This window comes from Octopus bimaculoides, chromosome 5 (assembly GCF_001194135.2).
Source record: "Octopus bimaculoides isolate UCB-OBI-ISO-001 chromosome 5, ASM119413v2, whole genome shotgun sequence".
NCBI lineage: Eukaryota > Metazoa > Mollusca > Cephalopoda > Octopoda > Octopodidae > Octopus > Octopus bimaculoides.
The window spans coordinates 20,470,510-20,479,203 of NC_068985.1; the positions used below are offsets into that span (position 1 = coordinate 20,470,510).

The 8,694-nt window shown below is 34.7% G+C and overlaps 1 protein-coding gene across 1 annotated transcript in view; it reads left to right on the plus strand.

Annotated features, from left to right (window-relative positions):
* Window positions 1-8,694, plus strand: part of LOC106875788 (uncharacterized) — a 236,059-nt gene that overhangs the window by 215,376 nt on the left and 11,989 nt on the right. The window lies entirely within an intron of this gene.

Consider the following 8,694-nt stretch of genomic DNA (forward strand, 5'->3'; position numbering starts at 1 on the left):
ACATATTTACTCCTCTTTGTAACCATTAGATTTTGAAACTACAGCATTCAAAATTTTATCAAAAAAATGAATAGAAAATTTAGAGAAGAGAACTGCTTTTAAATTTTCCAGCAAACGTTTACAATTTAATGTTAAAATCTGTTCTGATATCTCCAGTTCAAAAAGATACTCTCTTCTTTGAAATGCCTCTCTCTCTTTCTCTCTCTCTCTCTCTCTCTCTCTCTCTCTCTCTCTCACACACACACACACACACACACACACACACATGTATAAATGTACATATACACATATGTACAAATTATAGATACACATACCTAATACAAATGTACAAACACATATGAAATCTATGAATACATGTATATTTCTTTCTTTAAAAAGAAAAGATTTTTCCTTTATAAAATTTTAAGTACGTCATCAAAATATTGCCACTGAACTCTTAGATATTATTTTAAGGTTATAAAATTAACATAAAAGATTTTTGACCATAAAAAAAAACAAAACAGAATTTGAGCTGTAATATTAGACTAACTGAATTGACATTTATTTGTTTCCTTGTAATGGTTTCGTTCATTGGATTGTGGTTATGTTGAGTCATCATCTCAAAGGCTTTAGTCAATCAAATCAACGTTAGTATTTATTTTATTGGTTTCCTTTTTGCTGCACCTCTAAGTTACAAGGCAGTAAACAAACCAACATGGGTTGACAAGCTGTGTGAGACAAACACAAAGACACATGAGTGTGTGTGTGTGATATGTGTGTGTGTATACATTATTTACATTATTTACATTTGGCAGATATTTGTCTTCATCCTGTTTGTTGTTAATACATTTCAGCTGATATACCCGCCAGCCTTCTGCAGGTATCTTGGGGAAATTTTGGGAAAATCTCTGATACACACACACACACACACACACATATATATATATATATATATATATATAGAGAGAGAGAGAGAGAGAGAGAGAGAGAGATAGATAGATATAGTTGAAATTCATAGAAAAACAAAAGACGAAGACAGATGTATGAACAAGCAAGTGTATTAGCTTGATGCTCAGGAACCACTTCCGAACCACTTGTGAACCACTCCCTGTACTTTCAGCACCTCTCCTCATCCACATACCAGCACTCCACTTCGATTACCACTGGATCTACTGACTCTGCCTTCACAGATTTCACTGGATTTTTTGTTGACATATAGATAGATACATATATTAAGTTGTCAAGAAAGTTCTTGCAGTTTTTAACCTTTAAATTCAGATGCACATATCTCAGCTCAAACAAAACTTTATTAATTGAAATAAATACCATCAGAATCAACACACTTTTGCCAATGCAAAATAAGTTTATTTATGCCAGTAGCATAAAAATCCTGCATTCTGGTGGCGATGAAGTTGTTGAAGGTGTGTTTGGCATCGTCTTGGTTTTTGAAGCATTTCTCATGCAGACAGTACTTCTCCTCCATAATGGTTTTGTCTGGATCCAAAAGGCTGTGATGGATGAGACCGGCCGCAGATCACAAAACAGTCACCATGACCTTCTTTTGGTGCAACTTTGGCTTTGGGAAGTTCCGTGGATCTTTGTCAGTGTTCAACTACTGAGCTGAGCATCACTGGTTGTTGTAAAGAATCCACTTTTCATCACAAGTCACAATCTGGTTGAGAAATGGGTCATTCTTATTTCGTAAAAGAAGGGAAGGTGACACTTCAAAATGGGTTTTTTTTTTTGTTGTCGTTCAATTCGTGCAGTACCCATTTCTCAAGTGCTTTTGTTTTTCTAATCTCTTTCAAGTGGTTGGAAATTGTTGTATACATTACGTCTAATTCAGAAGCAAGCTCTCGAACAGTTGTGTGTGGATTGGCTTCAACTAAGGCTCTTAGTTGATCATTGTCAACATCTGATGGCCGACCACAATGCTTATCATCTTCAAGACTCTCATCATCATTATGAAATTTCTTGAACCACCATTATGCTGTATGTTCATTAGTGGTTCCTGGGTCAAATGCATTGTTGATATCGCAAGCTGTTTCAGCAGCTTTTCAGCCTAGCTTGAACTGGAATAAAAAAAAAAAGTGTGCGAATTTGCTATTTGTCCATGTTGTATTCAACATTCGGGAAAAAATGGCCTAATTATTCAAAAAGAAAAAGAATAACATGATTAGATAGAGCGAAAAACAGGCTTTAAAATGATATATAAAGTCAAAGTAATTTAACGAAAATTAATTTAAAAATACATCTTTTAAAACCAAAATTAAAAATTCCGCAAGAACTTTCTTGACAACCTAATATATATATATATAGAAAGTGAGAGAGAGAAAGAGATGGATAGACAGACAGACAGACAGACAGACAGACACACATACAGACAGGCAGATAGATAGATACACATATTGTGCATTCTAGATGTTAGAATAGGTACGCTGTATTTCTGTGTCATAAGCAGTGACTAAATGGGCTGGTATTATGAAGGACATCAGGTCATAAATCACTACTTCAAAAGATCCCTTCTGGTTGATGCCAATATGGAAAAATGGACGTAGAAACAATGGTGTATGTGTGTGTTTCTGTGTGTGTATGTGTATGTATTAAGAACTATTTACAATATTGCTTTATAATATGATTGGTGGATTTTCTAATCCAAATATATTCACATCATATTCTAAATTGCAACAAAGCAGATTAGGCTGTCAAGTGGTTTGACATTGTTTGACTATGGCTGAAATTTTAATGTGACAAAAGCTAAAGTTGAATTTATATATCAAAGTTTTCAGATATTAATTCTGTATGATGAGAATTCTGTGCACAACATTTGACAATAGTATTTCTCATTTCAATAGGAATTATAAAATTCCAGTTTGGTCTGAACAGTTCTAAAATGAACTTCAGTTGGCTGTAAAATTCTCAGTTGAAGGTTGAAAGAGTTTCACAGTCTATGCTTATGTTCAATAGTATTTTTGAACTTTACTGCTGATAGGCAACTTTGAAATGTAGTCTTTATTAGTCTTTTGTTCCTTTACTTATTTCAGTCATTTGACTGTGGCCTTGCTGGAGCACTGCCTTCAGTCGAGCAAATCGATCTCAGGACTTATTCTTTGTAAGCCTAGCACTTATTCTATCAGTCTCTTTTGTCAAACTGCTGAGTCACAGGGATGTAAATGCACCAGCATTGGTTGTCAAGCGATGTATTGGGAACTAACACAAACATACAAACATACACACACACACACACAAACACACACACACACACACACACACACATATACGACAGGCTTCTTTCAGTTTCCGTCTACCAAATCCACTCACAAGGCTTTGGTCGACCCGAGGCTATAGTAGAAGACACTTGCCCGAGGTGCCACGCAGTTGGACTGAACCAGGAACCATGTGTTTGGTAAGCAAGCCACTTACCATACACCCACTCTTGTGCCTGTTATGTATATCTTTTATCTATATCTTTTACTTGTTTCATTCATTGAACTACAACCATGGTGGGATCCACTTTGAAGGGTTTAGTCAAAAAAACTGACTGCAGTTCTTATCTTTTCAGTTTGGTATTTATTTTGTCAATCAATCTCTTTTGCTGAACAACTGCTAAGTTACAAGATCACAGACAAACCAGCTTTGGTTGTCAAGCATTTGGGACGCAAACACAAAGACACACAACATTTACATAGATATGTGGAATACCATGGGATTCCACATAGTTTCCATCAGCAAAAAGGTACTGTGCAGTGGGAATTGCAAAGCAAAAAAAAAAGGTGCTGTGCAGTGGGAGTTGCAAGCCATGCCTATGCATATACACACATATATACAAACACACACACACACACACACACACACACACACACACACACACACACACACACACACACACACACACAAACACAAACACACACACACACACATGCACAAATACACACACAAACACACTTTTTCAATATATAATAATATTCATGGAAGATGGATGTTAAATGATGATGATGATGATGATTGTTTGAGCGATTGATTTTTCCCTGCTGTACATCACTAATGCTAGTTTCGTTAGGTTGATGCAGTACAGATGAAAGTAAAATTATATATTTATAAGTGTTAATATTGTTTGTTTGTTTTTTTTTGTTTTTTGTTATACCGAAGCATATAATTATAAATTAGAGGTAAAAATGTTAATATCTGGCATTGCTGGCAATAGATAAGAATTGTGTTCTGTAAAAGAGTCAAACCAATTTCCCTTGCAGCTCATCAGAAACCAATTAAATCAACTTCCAAGGAATTAATAAGAATGTTATCAAAAGTGTTGCCTTGACATTTGTTGATTAATCTAACAGTTTCTTCAATAGTTTCTTCTCTGTCTTTATACTGTGATCTCTCTTTAGGTCACTATTTCAATTGCTGTGACAGTCACAAATGGAATTTGTTATCTAGATGTGGAGATTTTTCTGCTACATTATACATATTAAAAAGTATGTGCTACAAATTAAATTTTACCATAGCCTCGCTTTCATCTCATTTTGATCAGTGATACCTAAATTTGCTCTGGTTTGATCAGATATTAAACCTCTAAAACTAATAACATAATTAATTCTAAATTCATTTCGATAAGAGTAGAATAAAAAATACTATTTTTGTTTTATTATAATAATCTTTAGCTACGCAGCTTGTCAGGTTGTCTTTAAGTCCACAAATGATTGTTGCTCTCATAAATAAAGCAAGTATTACTGTACTTGCTTTATAACAGCATAAAAGAGTACGGAATACTTGTACTGTTGTCATAGTAACTAGATTAACAGAAAAATCAAAGAAATTTTGTCTGGCCAGTAAAATAGCTCAGATTGCTTTTATGAAAACACACCAAACATCTTTTAAGCAGAACATAAGATGTATATTATTATATCTATATACTGGATCAAAAATATTTTATCACCTGTACAAATACAGCATGATACTGCTGTTGTAATAGTGGCTATTGGATACCATCAACAATCATATTAATAGGGGACAGTGATTGTGGTATAAAGATATTGTATAAAGATATTATGATGTACCAAGGAACATTGTAGAGATAGCACATGGGCATTGTTTGTGATAATACAAGAACAACATACATTTTGTAATACTGAAGAGAAGACATTGTTTTGGTAATATACAATCATTGTCAAATTCTGCTGAGGTTGACTTTGCCCTTTCATCCTTTTGGGGTCAATAAATTAAGAACCAGTTGTGTACTGGAGTTGATCTAATTGACTGGCTCCCTCCCACAAAATTTTCAGGCCTTGTGCCTAGAGTAGAAAAGAATATACAATCATTGTCTGTGATAGTGCTCCATGTTCATTAGGTGCTGATACCACATGAACATTATTCATGACTCATGACATTGTCTGTTAGGTCTTGTGGTAGAGTCTTGTAATGATCCTTTATCTCTTATCCTTTACTTGTTTCAGTCATTTGACTGTGGCCATACTGGGGCATGACCTTGAAGAATTTTGGCCAATCAAATCAATCTCCAGCACTTTCTGTAAGTCTGGGATTTAATCTATTGGTTTCTTTGATTAAACCACAAAGTTATGGAGATGTAAACAAACCACCACTGGTTGTCAAAAGGTGTCGGAGGACAAACACACATTCATACATACACACATGTGCACACACATACATGCACGTGCACACACACACACACACACACACGATGAGCTTCTACACAGGTTTCATCTAACAAATTCATTTAGAAGGCGTGGTTGGGCTACAGCCATAGTAGAAGACACCTGCCTATGGTGGTGTCCAAGAAGACTGGGCCCAGAAGCCTGCAATTGTAAAGGGACCTTCTTAGCCACACCACAATGATTGCCTTGTTAGTATATTTTATCACATAGCAGCTACTATTACAATGACTGTATCACGTAATACCTCTAGGTTAAGGCACATGGCTCAGTGGTTAGAGTAAAGTTCATATTTTTCAATTTTATTATTTATTTTATATAAGATGTCTCTCAAGGTCAAATCACTACTTCTCTCCCTTGAGAGGTCACAGTACTTAATTTATCGACCCTGAAAGGATGAAAGGCAACGTCGACTTTGACAGAATTTGAAATCAGAACATAACAGCAGACGAAAGACTGCTAAGCATTTTGCCTATGGAGGAGGGTCATGAGAACAACTTTCCTGGAAATAGTGGGCAGTGAATATAGATATGAATGAATGGACTTTACTGACCCTGGACAGGTGAAAAAAATAAAGTTCACCACTTGCAGAATATATATTCAGATTATAGATGACCAAAATTAAATGTTATGATTCATTTAGACCACTACTCTGCTATTTCTGTTAAATCTCTGCTCTCAATAGAAATTGATATTGATTTCTAATATTTTTTATTTGTTCTTAACATTCAATGGATATTAACATTAACTGCGTAAACATTATAATCCAAAGCATATAGCTATTTGTTTGTTCGTGTGTGTTTATATGTGCACCTGTGAACGTATGTGTGATGTGTGTGTGTACGTGTATACATTTATGTGTACATGTAAGTATATATACAGGTGTGTGTGTGTACTCATATTTGCATATATATGTCTGTATATGCTCATATTTATGTATATGAACACATTTGTTTGTGTGTGCATATTTTTGTGTGTATGTATACATTTTGTATGTATGTATGTGTGAGTGTGTGTGCATGAATGTATGCATGTGTGTATATATATATGTGTGTATATATATATATATATATATATATATATATATATATATATATATATACACACACACATATATTAATCTGAAGAATGCAATATTTATAATATTGATAAATGGTTAATGAGTTAGAAGATTTCCTTATAGTAAATAATATATGCATAGATGTGTTGAGTAGCATAGTGAAGATTAATTCAGATTTCCTCCCAATGAAACCATTCATTAATAGCTCAGTTGTCATTTCAACATTGATTTAATCAATGTTCAATAATCATTGTTCAATAATCATATTGAATTAATATTGAATTACGACTGATTTTTAAACATAAAAATTGACATGGAATTCTGACATTCAATCAACAGTAATGCGTGAATCTTAAATCAATATTGAAACATGATAGATTTAATATCAAACGTGAGTTAATCTCTTTCATTTACTGATAGCTTTGATAGTTTAATCTGTAAAAAAAATGAAGAAAGGTAAAGAATATGGAAAAGTTAAGTGAGAAAACTTCTCCTTAAATATTTTGTATATAATTTTCTTAACCAAGAAACTGTATTCTTCCATTTTCTCTGAGTATTTTACACAAATCTGACAGTAATTTTTCTTTAAAATCTGATATACAGCTATCAACATGCATTTGTATAAATGCTAAGTACTATGTTCATGGTGCTAAGTATCTTGTACTTTAAAAATATACTCTACATTCGTGGCCGTTGCCAGTACCGCCTGACTGGCCTTCGTGCGGGTGACACGTAAAAGCACCCACTACACTCTCTGAGTGGTTGGCGTTAGGAAGGGCATCCAGCTGTAGAAACTCTGCCAAATTTAGATTGGAGCCTGGTGTTGCCATCCGGTTTCACCAGTCCTCAGTCAAATCATCCAACCCATGCTAGCATGGAAAGCGGACGTTAAACGATGATGATGATGATGATGATGATGACATTTAGAGGAGTTACATACAAATGAAGTACATTAATACAATTATGGATTAGATTTATGTTAAATCCAGATTAAGAAAAGACAAATTGTATCTTAGTAATTCTAGACTACCAATTGATTGTTTGTCTGCTAAACAAGGAGTTGAAGTTTGTCCAAAGTTCTTACAAGAGTTGGAATTATTGTCATCATTATTTTGATTAACGATCAATGACAGAGACCAGGTGACATTCGTTATTAAATTTATATTGACTCTAAGGTGGCGTGCTGGCAGAGTCATCAGTATGCTGAGCAAAATGCTTAGTGGTATTTCGTCTGGTTGTGTGTTCAAATTCTGCTGAGGTTAGCTTTGCCTTTCATCCTTTCTGAACCCAGAACCATGCGGTTCGTAAGCAAGCTACTTACCACACAGCCACTCCTATGCCTGCTAATAATATATATTTATTTGTGTTTGTCTTTTTCTCTTTTACATAATAATATAAAAATAAGTACCAGTCATGTACTGGGGTCATTATAATCAACTTGCCCACTTCTTCAAAATTTCAGACATTGTGCCTATAGTAGAAAGGATATTTATATTGACTCTAGTGGGCCCATGGATTCAGCATAAGTTAAGTATATTGAAATACAAGAAAAGCACAGCCCATCTGGTGCTTGTTTAGAAATAGCAACTCATCTTTCACTCAATTGGGTATGGGATGTTTTGGCATTGCTGTTTGGCACTGACTATTTGGCATTGCTGTTTGGCACTGACTATTTGGCATCACTGACTCAATGCTGACTTATTTGACAACAAATGATTTAATTTTTCACTCATTCCCTCTCTCTCTCTCTCTCTCTGTCTCTCTCTCTCTCTCTCTCCCTCTCTCTCTACCTGTATGTCTATATTTCTGCACATAAAAAAAGCACCCGTACCAGTGTCACATAGAAAAGTAACCATGCTAGCATCATATAAAAAAGCAGCTGTGCTAGTGCTACATGCCAGCACTATGTAAAAGACCACATGTTCCAGCGCCCCCTTAAAAATTTACCCATGCTGGTGGAATTTGAACTCAGAATGTACTTGCTTT